We start from the raw sequence: 14492 nt of genomic DNA on the forward strand, positions 1-14492 counted from the left end.
GTGGTTGGCCTTCCTGACTGCATCCCCACACTGCCAGCCCATGTTCGTTCTGGCATCAATAATGACTCCAAGATCCTTTTCTGCCTCTGCACTGACACAAAAGGAGTTCTCCAGGCTGTAGGTATGCTGCTAGTTCTTCCTCCCCCAGTGCATTACCTTACACTTGTCAGTTTTGAAACCCATCCTGTTCTCATCCACCCACTCCTGTAACCTGTCTAGGTCTGATTGCAGCCTATTCCTCCCTTCTAGCATGCTCACTTCCCCCCACATCTTAGTGTCATCTGAGAATTTGAACAGGGTGCTTTTTACCCCCTCATCCAAGTTGCTGATAAAGATGTTGAAGAGTGCAGGCCTGAGGACCAAGCCCTGCAGAACCCCACTGCCCACATCCCTCCAGGTCAAAAATGACCCATCCAACACCACTTTCTGGGTGCGGCCCTCCAGCCAGTTAGTGACCCATTTGATTGTGTAGGTGTTGATACCACAGTCCCCTATTTTTTTAATGAAAATGCAGTGAGAGACAGTGTCGAAGCCCTTCCTAAAGTCCAGAAAGACTACAATCACTGCTACCCCAGTGTCTAAGGATTTTGTGACCTGGTCATAGAAGGCCACCAGGTTGTTCTGATAGGACCTGCCTCTAATGAACCCATGTTGGTTGCCCTTAAGCATAATCTCCCCTGCTGGCCCCTCATGGACATGTGCTATGATAATTCTCTCAAAAAACCTCCCCAGGATTGAGGTAAGACTAACTGGCCTATAGTTTCCCGGGTCCTCCTTCCTCCCCTTTTTGAAGATGGGAACCATGTTGGCCCTCTTCCAGGCCTCTGGCACCATACCAGACCACCACGAGCTCTCGTAAAGCTGTGCCAAGGGTCCCGCAATGACCTCAGCTAATTCCCTCAGCACTCTGGGGTGGAGATCATCTGGACCAGCTGATTTAAATACATCCAGTCCCTCCAGAAGTTCCCTGTCTAGATCCTCCCTGACCCTTGGCCTGGGTGCGCCTCCCCTGGGGCCTGAGAGGGGCCTGGTGGGGTGGCTGATCTGGTAGCTGCTTAGGAAAATGGAGGCAAAGAAGTCATTAAATAGGTTAGCTTTGTTGTCTGGTGTGACGACCAAATTTCCTTGCGTGTCTTGCAGGGGCCCCACGTTATCCGGTACCTTCTTTTTGTCCCCTGTCTATTTAAAAAAGGACTTCTTGTTGTCCTTTATCAGGGAAGTTAGTCCCAGTTCCATCTGCACCTGGCCTTCCTGATTGTACCCCGAGCAACTGCAGTATAATTCTCCCTTGTGATGGCCCCTCCCTTCCATTGGTTGTACACCTCTCTTTTAGCTAGAAGACATTTCTGGATGCTTTTGGTGAGCCATGGGGGCTTTTGTGCACTCCTGCTACCTTTGATCCATGTTGAGAATACCTCCCTTTGGGCTTGGAGGATCATCTCCTTAGGGAACGACCACTTTTCTTGGAGACCTGGCTCCCCTCCCCTCCGGGACCTCAGTGCTCCCCAACTATTCTCCTTAGCTCATTGAAGTCCGCCCTCCTGAAATCTAGGACTGCTGCCTTGCTGCAGGCCTTTGCCACCTTGCGCTGGATGGTGAATTCCAGCAGGCGATGATCACTGTTGCCCAGGTGGTCTAGCACCCGCAGCCCCTTCACCAGGTCATCACCTGTGGCCAGCACTAGGTCCAACAAGGCATCCCCCCTGGTGGGGCTGTGCACCTCCTGGGTTAGATGGAGGTCCTGCACTCGGGCCAAGAAACTACATGAGCGGTCAGACCTGGCTGACTGCTCTTCCCAGCAGATGTCTGGAAAGTTTAGGTCACCCATGATGACCACGTCCTTTGACCTAACTACCTCTGTGAGCTGACTTAAGAATTCCTGGTCTAGCTCTTCCCCTTGGTTGGGTGGTCTATAGTAGACCCCCACTGTTAAATCCCTTGACTGCCTTGTATTCTAACCCAGAGCACTTCAGTGTGCCCCTCCTCTGACCCCATGCCACTCATTGAGGATGTGTATTCCTTCTTGACGTAGAGTGCCACACCCCCACCTTTCCTCCCTGTCCTATCCTTCCTGTACAGCCTATAGCCCTTGATATTCACCGCCCAGTCATGAGTCTGGGTTGGCGTCAGCTAGCAGGAGGGTAAGTTCCTCCTTCTTGTTCCCCATACTATGAGCATTTGTGTAGAGGCATTTCAGGCTTCCTGAAGATGTGTCCATTCGCCCCCTACTCTCAGTGCTGCCCTGGCCCCTGTTGCTTACCTGGGTGTTTGTACTGCTCATCATCAGTCTAGGCTGGGCTGTTCTTGTGGATGATGCTTGGATTAGTGGTCCAAGGCTTCCTCTTCCCTCATCTTCCCCTTCCCTTGATAAGCCTAGTTTAAAGCCCTAGGTGTTTGACTTTTAGTGTATAATGTTTTTTTCTGGTTCTAAGATGGCAACCCTCCCTCCAAAAAGGAGTATTTCTGCGGGACAAAAGGAGAGACTTCTGATGGCAAAGGTGAGGGGTTAGGGACAGGACTTCCAGTCCCAAGATGACAACAGGGGGTGGGGCAACCATCAAGGGGTGGTGCTACCCTTGCTGCCATTGAAAGTTCACCAAATCTCATTAAGCAGCCCTTTGCCTGAAATAATTGCCTACCCCTTATTTGCAGCATGAGTCTTGAGATTAACTAACGGTTGGTTCTAAGAAATGAAGACACGCATTCCTTGGAAATTCTCATTGATTTTTTTTCTTACCATTATTTTGCTCTTTCAGTTACAATAAGAAGCGTGTTTTTGAGGATCTTGGATATGGACGCTACTACATTTTCACAGTCATTGAGATCAGTTAACTTCTCTGATTGCCCCTTACATGAATATGTTTAGAGAACATAGTTGAAACAAAAATGTATAGCTATTTCACTTCTTCTCAGGTAAGGGGTGGTTAATGAATGAGGGACCTTCTCAGCTCTTCTCAAATGAGGCTTTTTTCATTTTGTCATAATTGGTACAACGAAATATTAGTAAACCAACTTTAAAATAATATAAGTTAAAAGATAATTGAATATTAACATGGATAAATTAGTTTAGAAATTCCCAATGAAAGAAAGCCATGTCAATCTGGCTGATTAAAATGCTACCACCCCTTGTTATGAGCAAAGGCTGATTTCATAATCTCCCTCTTAAAAGAAAGGAGAACTCTCTTTTTTTTTTTAAATGCTGAAAAATCCCAATGTAATATCCATGTCCTTTTCACTACATTGGTCATAATTAGCATTTTTCATGTGAGCTTTTCTTCTACAGTGTGAGAAGCAGACATCACTAATTCATGGGAGCCGATAATCATGTTACAGGTTGGTTTAATGAGATTAGTGCTTTTGTAATTATTATGGTAATACATTGCCTATGATTTGTTCATAGTTCTCTTCTATTAATTAGTTTGTGATTGCTTTACTCTAATTTATTTCTTTTTAAGCCCCAAGTTTATTATACCAAGTCATATAGTTATTGACTTTATTATACAGTTTACTTCATTATGAGATTTCTTCTGGTTTGGTATTTCATTTTTTCCTATGAGTGCACAAATGTAACTTGTCCCTATATTCTTGGGATTTCTTCTATTGATGCACAGAGAAATAAGGAATCATTCTGCTCAAACAGCATTTCTGCTCAAGTCCAGAGATCTACCGATATTTTAAAGATGTTACTAGTCTGTAGAATTATCTTATGATGTTATGGAGTCACTGAACCACGAGATCCATTAAGTCAGACTCAGTATCTATGAGTGTGATTGGTTCTTCATGTTTCAGAACAAGGAAAATGAAATAGAATATATTATACTTGGCTAAATCTCCACTGCTACATGGTCCTGGATCATAATCCTCACTCCCAACTTCAACATGCTTATGCTGCATAAAAAGTTCAGAAGTGCTTAAAGAATTCCTGAAATACCCATATCCAGTCTGGGGGTAATTAGAACAGTAAGAAGATGGCTTAGTCTACCCTGTAAAGACTCCTTCCCAAGCCCTGTTTCAAAGGATTCCAAGCAATACTGAGAAAGGTCCTGGGGGTACCAGCTTAGACAAGCAGCTTTGAAGAAGTTTGTGGATTTAAGTCTTTGTATCACGTTATAGGGTTAGATCCAACCCATAGATGGTGGAAGGCTGGGACTAAGGGGGCTTAGTCCCCCCCCAACACAGGCAGCCTGGGTATAGACTCTGGGCAACTGCAGTGAGGGGAGGGGCATACACAGACCAAGACAAGCAGCTGGAGCCTGCATGTGGCTGGAATCTGAGCCCAGGCCAGCCATGTGTGGAGCAGTGCTCCACACATGGCCAGGCCAGGCTGAGTTCCAGGCCGCCTGCTGGCTCCAGAAGCTATGCCTAGCTGACCAGATAAATGTGTGGACAGAAAGGAACACAGGGGAGGGAAGGGGCATGGGGGGGCAGAGCGAGGCCCCCGTGCCGGGTGAATGGGGCCCCAGGGTGGGTCATGGGAGGCTTGGAGCCCAGGCTGCTTATCCAAGTGTGGGGGTGCTCTCACCCCTGTGAACACCCCAAGGGCAGGCACAGGGGATATTGCTCACCCATCTGTGTGTGGGGTGGAGGTGGCTGGTGCTTTGGGCTGCACTCTGCACCCTGCTGGTGGTGCCCTGGCAGCCATGCAACACCACATGCTTCCCATCGCTGGGCATGTGATGTTTCATGGGTGCCGGTCACCGGCAGCAGGGTTTGGAGTGCAGCCTGCAGCAGCAGCCACCTCCACCCATCACACAGGATGAGGGGGAACATTCCGCCTGTGAATTCCTCGGGATTGCATATGGTGGTGAGACCCCCCCCCCCCATGACCCTGGATGAGCCACCTGGGCTCCAAGTTTCCCACAGCTCACCCCAACTCCAGGACCCCATTCACTCTAGCCCATATCTGGGCCTCTGCCCCACTCCCTCCCTCACTGTGGGGACCTCAATCTTGCCCCCCATGCTGCTTGCCCATGACAGATTTACTTGCTGGGGAGGGGTTGCATGCACATGTGCGCTTGCACACAGCCCCCCCAATCATATTTTCTTCCTCCATCTATGATCCAACCTATTTTATTTTCTCTCATACAGCCCAGAATAAGGTAGACTGGGAATATCTACATGTGCAGTTAGCAAGCCTGAATAAACTTCAGTGCAATTTGCATGAGAGTTTATTGCTCCCAGATGTGCCATTTGTACATGTGCTTGAGACCACAGCAAATTGAGCCAGGCTGGAGCAGGCCCAGCTGGCAGGCCCAGAGCTGATCCCACTCATTCTACTGTGCTGCAGAGGTGGCTGCCTGGGGCACAGGGATGCTTCAATAGAGAGCCAGCTGACAGACAGCCCCTGCACTGAAGTTCCCTCATGCCCCTGCCAGCCCTGTCAACATGTACACGTGCATTGTAATGTAGTAAATAAGTCCATGGTAGGATTTTATAGGCTTCATAGACATTAGCCTATAAGTGTGGTGTGGGTTATTTTTCCCAAGGTGGAAGACCTTGCATTTCTCGGCACTGAATGCCAACAGGTTTTGATCTGCCTACCTTGTAAGCCTGTTGACGTTGGCCTGGATTGCCAGCCTGTCTCCTGGGGTGGCTGCACTTCCCCATAGTTTGGTGTTATCAGCAAACTAAGCCAGTCCACTTGTAACACCCAACCCCAGATTATTTCTAAATACATTGAAGATTACCAGTGTAATCTTCGGCACCATACCTACAGGTTGGGGAATTCCCTTTGTATCAGTGCAGAGGCAGAAAAGGATCTTGGAGTCATTATTGATGCCAGAACGAACATGGGCTGGCAGTGTGGGGATGCAGTCAGGAAGGCCAACCATACCTTGGCATGCATTCAGCGATGCATCTCAAGCAGGTCCAAGGAGGTGATCCTCCCCCTCTATGTGGCACTGGTCAGGCCGCAGCTGGAGTACTGCATCGAGTTCTGGGTGCCACACTTCAGGAGGGATGCGGACATCATGGAAAGGGTCCAGAGGAGGGCCACTCGCATGATCAGGGGGCAGCAGGGCAGGCCCTATGAGGAGAGGCTATGGGACCTGAACCTGTTCAGCCTCCACAAGAGAAGGCTGAGGAGGGATCTAGTGGCCTGTTACAAACTAGTCAGAGGGAAACAACAAGCATTGGGGGAGTCCCTGTTCCCCCGAGCACTGTCAGGAGTGACCAGGAATAACGGTCACAAGCTGGCAGAGGGTAGATTTAGGCTAGATATCAGGAGGTGTTACTTCATGGTCAGGGTGGCTAGGATCTAGAACCAAGTTCCAAGAGAAGTGGTGCTGGCTCCTACCCTGGAGGTCTTTAAGAGGAGGTTAGATGTACTCCTTGCTGGGGTCATTTGACCCCAGTGCTCTTTCCTGCCATGGCAGGGGATTGGACTAGATGATCTACTCAGGTCCCTTCCAACCCTAGAAACTATGAAACTATGAAACTATTACAGGTCCAAGAATGGAGCCCTGGAGGATGTCACTGGTTACAGTGTGAAATTGATTTGGTTCCATCAATATCATTCTCTGGGTCTGTCCACACAGCCAGTTCCCCCAGCCATCAGACTGTGAAATTGTCTAGGCCGCAATTCCCAAATTTTTCTATGAGGACATCATAGGACACCAGGTCAAAGGCTTTCTTGAAGTCCAAGAATATTATATCCACCTCTTCTCAGGTTAGTCAGAGAAGATCTACCAACCATGAAGCCATGTTGGCTATCTCTCATAATATTACCTTCTGTTAGGATGTTGGTAATGGCTTCCTTAATGATTTTTTCCAGGATCTTTCCAGGGATTGAGGTCAAGCTATTTGACTTGTAGTTCCAGTCATCAGGCACCTTGCCCAAGCACCACAAGTTCTTGAATATCCTCACCATAGGCTGTGCTATAATGTCAGCTAGTGCCTTTAGCACTCTTGGGTGCATTCCATCCAGGCCACCTGATTTGTGGATGTCCAGCCTCTTTAGATGTTCTTTCACAAGATCAGTGATAATGGTGGGTGCAGGTTCATCTTTCCCTTGGTGATCCTGGCTTTTGTCAGGCAGGGTGATCCCACTGAGCTGATGGAAGACTGAAACAAAGTAGTCATTAAGAAGTCTGGCTTTTTCCTGAGTGTTGGTTAGCAGCTGCCCCACCTGATTTAGTAAGGGTTCAATGTTACCTTTGTTCTTTCTCTGACTTCCCACATATTTGAAGAACCTTTTGTTGTCCTTAATTTGAGTGGCCAATTTGGACTCAGTTTCAGCCTTGGCTTTCCTAGTTCACTCCCTACAGCTGCTGGCTACGTCTGAGTATTTATTCTTAGTGATGTTTCCCATCTTCCATCCTTTATAAGCTTCTTTTTTGAGGTGCAGGAGGTCCTTGAGTTCCCTATTGAGCCAGGGGCACTGTCCAGCTCTTTTGCCAATTTTTCTGTGAGTTGGAATGGACTTCCCTTTGCTTCAAGGATTGCATCCTTGAGGAGTGACCATTCATCATAGACATTCCTCCCTGCCAGATTGTGGTTTCTCAGGGCCGGAACAACTAGCCTCCAAAGCTTATAGAACTAAGCCTTTCTAAAGTCAAGGACTTCTGTATTGCTCACTTATTTGCCAGCTTTGTGGTGAATAGAGACAGTGATCAACTCATGGCGATTATCTCCCAGCTTCCCCTCAATTCTTAGGTCACTGACTAGATCATCCCCTTTGATCAATACCAGGTCCAGCAGTGCCTTGCCCCTTGTTGGTCCATAGACTTCTTGAGACAAATAAATAGGCCTGTGAGAATAGGGAACTATTCAATTCAGATTCAGATTTGGCTGATTCAGATGCCAGAGATTTGATTCAGAGATTTGAATAATTTTTCTGATTCAACTCAACCTATTGTTTCGGAAGTTTCAGAGACAATTCGGGGATGATGCGGAGATTCGGCCGTAGAGTATAATGGGGAATCAATTAAATATGCATAACTTTGTTGTTTTTTGGCTGAATTGGAAGAAACATGCAGGGTTCATAGCCTCTACTGAGAGCATACATCCTGCCGTGTTTCAAGGTGATAGGTGCATGGGTTTTGGGGAAACTGCACCTCAAGCTGCTGGCAAGCAAGGCTCATATCATGTGTGTGTGTTAAGCCACAGTGGGGTGTAAACTACAGCGATGGTAGCTCTTGCTGAGGCCACAAATTCTGCCAAGTTTCAGAAAGGTAGGTGCAGGGGTTTCTGAGAAACCACACATCAAGCTGCTGACAAGCAAAACTCATAACACAGGTGACACTGGATGTGTGTTAAGGCACAACAGGGTGAAAACTGTAGGGATGGTAGCCCTGCTGAGGCCATGAAGCCTGAAAACTGTCAAGGAGAGAGGTTCAGGGGTTCTAGGAAACTGCACCTCTGCACTTTTACCTGTACTGCTACATCCCCCCTTCCCCCTACCCCCACACCACCAGCCTGTCCCTCACCCCGTGACACCTCCATTTCCATTTTCACTGACTGGCTTTCTTGCCTGCATTGCATGCCAGGTCAGCCTCTGGCTTTTTTACTAGTCCTTCCATCCAGGACTAGGAGACACACCAACTGGAGGTACTTCCTCAGCCTGACAAAGGGTTTTTCAGCCTGAAAGCTTCCTAAGATATATTTTTCTAACTATTTCTGTTTTTTTCATAATAAACATATAAACATAAACACACAAGCCATCACACACCATGAGTAACATATATCCAATGCAACATCTTTACTTCTTACTGTCAATTCCTCTGTAAAAAGAAAGGCTCTGTGACAGTTCCATCTGGGTAACTCGGATGCTGCTGGTGCTATTGGTGTTGGGCCAGCTAAGTTCTTTTGACCTGCTGTTGTTTACAGTGGTGGACTGGATTGAAGCTGTAGGGGAGGAGGAGACCCCACGGGGGCACACTGCCATGTTGTGCAGAGGCCCCAACGCCAGGAAAGACCTGAACACACACACAGTCCCACAAACACACATGTCATGGAGCTTGCCTGCCTGTGGCCAGAGGTGCAGGGCCCCAAAGCCCAGTTTCCCCCTGCACCTATCTCCTTGACAGCTGGCAGGCTTTGTGCGGCCTAGCAGGCCTACAGTTTTCACACATCCCCTTTGCGCTTTAACACATGCACAGTGCCACCTATAAGTTTTGCTTGTCAGCAGTTTGAGGTGCAGTTTCCCAGAAACTCCTGTACCTATCTCATTGAAACTTGTCAGGCTTTGTGGCCTCAGCAAGAGCTACCATCCCAGCAGTTTTCATCTTGCTGTGCCTTAACACACATGTGACATGAGTTATGCTTCCAGGATTTCGAGGTGCAGTTTCCCAGAAACCCCTGCACTTATCACCTTGAAACTTGGCAGGCTTTGTGCCCTCAGCAGAGGCTACCATAACTGCAAGTTTCAACTGAATCAGCCAAAAAAACAACAAAGTTATACATATTTCATTGATTCCCCATTATACCCTATGGCCGAATCTCCAAATCTTTTCTGAATCAATTCGGAAGCTCCAAATTGATTCAGAAAGCTTAAAGCTTCTAGCAATTTGATTAGGATGTGTAGATTTGGCCTCCAAATCATCTGATTCATCTTCAACTCTGAATCACAATCTGAAGCTTTGCACAGCCCTACAAATAAAGCTTGTCAATGCTTGTGAGGAAGCATTGCGACCGATCAGATTTGGCTCATTCATCTTCCCATAAGATGGTCAGGTAGTTAAAGTCACACATGACAACTATGGACCAAGAGCATACAGCTTCATCCAGTTCCCTAGAGAATTCGTGGTCAAGTTCCTGCTCTTGATTAAGAGGTCTGTAGTAGACTCCTAGCATTATATCCCCTTCACTACATTCTCCCCTAATTCTTACCCAGAGGATTTCAGGTCTCCCTCCTTCGTTGCCAATCTCCACCTGTAGGGAAGTGTGTTACTCTTTCATATAGAGAGCTACATCCCTGCCCTTTCTTGCAATACAATCTCTCCTGTACAACGTATAGCCATCTGTACACATCATCCAGTCACAGGTGTAGTCCCACCGGTCTCCGTTGTCCCTATGTGATCATAATTATTACTGTTTAGGAGTAGGGTCAGCTTCTCCTGTTTGTTTCCCAGGTTCCTGGCATTTGTGTAAAGGCAAGTGAGCTTGCCATTGGCAACCCTAGTTTTCCCCATACTCCTGGAAGAGGCCCATCCCTGGGGTTGGGTAAGAGTTTGTTTCCTTGTATAGCCTGTCCTGATGGTTTGGTAGCTGATGCTTGGTGGGCTTGCACCAGAGACTATCTGCCCTTCCCATGGCAAACTTAGTTTAAAGTCTGGTCAAGCAGGTCAGCCATTCTGGCTGAGAAGAGTTTCTTCCTCATGTGAGTGAGGTAAAGGTCGTCCCTTCCTAATAACTTATTGGATCTCTTGCTGAAGTATAGGCTGTGGTCAGAGAATCCAAAGCCTTCTTGATGGCACCAGCACTGCAGTCTTCTGTTTAGTTCCTGAATTCTTCACACCCTCCTATGCCCATGACCCATAAAAGGGAAGGATCGAGGAGAAAGCCACCTGCACCCCCAACCCTTTGAGCCTCACTCGAGTCCTGTAGTCAATCATGACCTGGTTGGAATTGATCTGAGCCATGCCATTTGTGCCCAGATGGATGAGGAGCATGGGGTAGTTGTCAGGGGGCGGATAAGTTTTGGGATCCTCTCAGCTACATCCAGAATAACACTTGTGTCTGGCAATACTGTCCTACAATGTAATTAATTTACTCCACCCTAATAGCACTGCAAGTGTAGATGCTGACATTTTACTGTAGAGCTAATAAGGCAACTTCACAATAAATGTCTTGTATAGATGCACCCACTGAGTACTGCTAACTAGGTGCATGTATATGAAACGTTTGCTGTGGATCTGCCGAATTAGCTCCACAGTAGAGTCTCAACCTCTACATGTACAGCCCTATTAGGCCACAGGAAACTAATTAACTCTGCCACAGGGTAGTACTTCTAAATTCAGGTACTGTCCTGAGGCAGCGTTCTTTAGTGCACAGCAACATACTTGTAGATACTGACAAGGCTTATTGGGGCATGAGGGCACTTCAGTGTGGGGCTTCCTGCCATCTAGCCCCACACTGAAGCACCCTCGTGCCCCAGTCACCCCTCTGCAACACATTGAGCTGAGTCAAAGGAGCTCTGCGCTTGTAGGTTGACCCTCCAGGACTCTTTGTCAGCCAAGGTTGCTCCAGCCGGGCTCAGCATGTTATGGTCCTGGGTAAACATACAAACAGAGTGCCTGGGACCAATAAACTCTGGCGTGATAATTGTTGTTTATTGCTTCATGCTAAGAGCATTCATAGATGCTCCCACTTAGTAGCAACAGCTAGGGAGCCAACCCTGCTCATTGTTCTGCTCCCCATGGATTACATGCAGATTTTACTCATGATTTAATTCAAACTTTAAGTAGCAGAAACTGTTCTTGCCATATTTCCTTGCATGCAAGGTGCACTCCAATTTCCAGCATCTGTTTTTTGGGGAAAAGTGTGCATGTGGTATGTGAGAAAATGTGGTAATGCTTGATGTGTATTTTGACCCATATCCCAATTGCTTCCCTCCTGAGCCCAGGAGGCACCTAAGGCAGGGCTAGGCATAATATCTGGCTCATCAGGCATTTTTGTCCAAACTACAGCACCCACCAACTAACTGTATCCTGCCCAGCCCTTCCACCCATGCAGGTAGGAGTGAGGTGCACCCCCACACACACACCAAAACATGCCCTATTGCATCTCAGACCCACCCTCATGGGTAGAAAGGCCCAGGTCAGCCAGCACTCAGCTTCCAGGTGGGGCTGCTGCTGCCACTGCTGCAGCCACTGGGGACCTGCTCAGCTTTTCCTGTGTCTCACTCACTCCAGGCAGCAGTTAGGGAACTGGCAGGGTTACAAGTGGGGGTGCGAGGAGCTGCAGCTGGGTGGGAATGAGAAGCATGGGGCTGAGGCTGGTGGCAGCATGGAGCCCATGGCCAGGGGGGCAGGGTGTAATTGTGAGGGAGTTTGGGGGGTGTAAAGAAGGGTGGAGTGTGTGGGGACCCCACCACACTCCCTTCATGATGCACAGCTCCCCATCAGAGGCAACAGGAGCAGTAGCAGGTGGGTGTGCTTGGGGAGCTTGTGCCTGGTGTAGGCACATGGTTCTAGCCAGCAATGCACATGGGGGTGAGGCGTGCAGCCTGAACAGCCCACTATTATCACTGGGACTCCCCACTGCACACATGCAGGTCCTGTACTTACACACCACTGGGGGAAACCCTGCACTGGAGCCAGCTGCCTTTGCTTCCCCCTGCAGCATGGGTGGGGTGTGCAGGATGTGGTTGTTTGTGTGGGGGGCAATAGGGTATGTTGTGGGGTGCATATATGTGGGGGGTTGTGGGGGTAGAGTGCAGATGTGAGGCATTTGTGGGGAGTGAGGGAGTGTAGGGGGTGTGGGGACCCCACCACATTCCTCCTATGCACAGCTGTTCTGATGGCAGCAGTAGCAGCAGCAGGCAGGGGCACTCAGGACACTTGTGGCAGCAGGGGGCAGGGAAGGCAGTCAGCTTCAGCATGGAGTTTCCCCTGATTGTGTGTAGTGTGGGAACTGCATGTATGTGGCAAGGAGTCCCAGCGATAGAGGCGGGCCAGTCAGGTTGCGCTTCTTGCTGTGATGTGCAGCACTGGCCAGAGTGGCACGCCACCAGACACTGGTGCTTGCCCTGGGCACGAGCACCCTGAGTACCTCCACCTGTTGTTGCTGTGACCACTGGTAGGAGCTGCATACCATAGGGTATGAGGGGTTCCCCTACAACTGCTACACATCTAAACTCTGCCCTCACAACCCCTTCACATTTATGAACTGCCCAACATACCCTATTGCCCCCACACAAACAGTCACACTCCCTCACAACCCCCACACCTTCCATACACCCCCACATCCCCCATACACCCCCCATACCCTACCATAAAAACACATACCCCAATCAGACCCCCCCCACACACACAGTATACAAGACTAAGACTTTATTTTGAGTTCTTATGCAATCACCTCCATATACAGTATGCAAACATAAATCATGACACAAATATTTTTGTAATAAAACTATAATATGTTATAGTAGGTGTTTGACTTTTAGTGTATGGGTTTTTTTCTGGTTTTAAGATGGCAACCCCTCCCTCCCAAAAGGTGTATTTCTGAGGGGGGTAAAGGGAGGGACTTTGGTGGCAAATGTCAGGGGTTAGAGGAGGTGACCAGGGGGAAGGGCAACTGTCAAGGACCTTGACAGCTCACCAAAACATGCTAAGCAACCCTCTAGCTGAAATAATTCCCCACCCCAACCTGGGGGAACTGATTTATTCTAGTTTCTGTGTACCCAAGTCTGTGAATGAAGTAGTGTAGGTAGCCTACAGCAATTTTGAAAGGTTCTGTCTTCAGAGACCCTAAGAGCAGGTCTATGGTATGTGCTTATAACCATTCTAATCCATCTCTACTACGTTCAGAGCTAGGGCATGTGTGGAGCAGAAGTAACTGACAATCAGCAACAGTCCTAGATGTGGCAGAAGGTAGTATAGACATGATTGTAAGGGTGGAAGTTCAGATCTTGCAGCAAAATATTAATGCATCGGTGTCTAAGTGAAGATTAAACATAGCCCTTTTTTAAAAAAAGTATATGAGTTAATGGTTATCATTTCTTTTGGGAAAGAGAGTCCCAGTTCCAAGTGAACTCTAGATGGAGTCGCCATTGACAGTCTCTGTACATCCATGCTGTAACTGCTCATGTTTTTAAGGATGTTGTAATCATGACAGCTGATCGAGAAAACTAAATTCTGTTCTACACAGAAACAGTAGTTTTACTCTATGTGAAACAGCTTTGTGTGCATAAATACAACGGCCTTTGAAATAAAAAAAGAGAAAAGAAAAGCAAAGCAGCAAAAAAAAACAAACCTGAAGCAGTCGCTGTGCTTCTTATTTTATCACACTGTGCAATATCAGGACACAGTCAGCTCTTATTTATACCATGCAGAGTTATCCTCATGACTGATTCTTTCTGTTTTTCAAGGGGAATATAGAGCAGCCAAAAAAAAAATCAAGTCACAACCTTTAAAACATAAAAGTCTGTTTTTTCTCTCTTAAAAACCATAAAAATCTCACTCACCTTATATGCAGGGTCAACCTATAATCAGACCCCTAACACTTGGGGTATAATTTCACTATAGCTCCTGATTTTTGGTTGATCCTTACAGAAATATTGAGTGAAAAGCTGATACTGACATGCAAATTGAAGTGATGTTAAGTGATCTGGTTGATGTCACAAAAATTACCTTCTTACATTGTACTCAAAAAGAAACATCTTCCAAAGAAGAAATTGTTAACTTACATTAGAGAAGAAACTTCCTCTCCTATCTCTAAAATTGAATTTGAAATTGTAGGGCCAAGTTTTATGCTTATTCAGTTTGTTGGAATATTGCAGGAGAGGTTATCGAGTCCACAAGTTCTGTCTTTTTCCAGGCAAAACTTCCAGA

The 14492-nt window shown here is 47.4% G+C and overlaps 1 long non-coding RNA gene across 1 annotated transcript in view; it reads left to right on the plus strand.

Moving 5' to 3' along the window:
• Nucleotides 1-14492, plus strand: part of LOC109323685 — a 645093-nt gene that overhangs the window by 562753 nt on the left and 67848 nt on the right. The window lies entirely within an intron of this gene.

This window comes from Crocodylus porosus, unplaced genomic scaffold (assembly GCF_001723895.1).
Source record: "Crocodylus porosus isolate Cpor-Errol unplaced genomic scaffold, CroPor_comp1, whole genome shotgun sequence".
Lineage (NCBI taxonomy): Eukaryota > Metazoa > Chordata > Crocodylia > Crocodylidae > Crocodylus > Crocodylus porosus.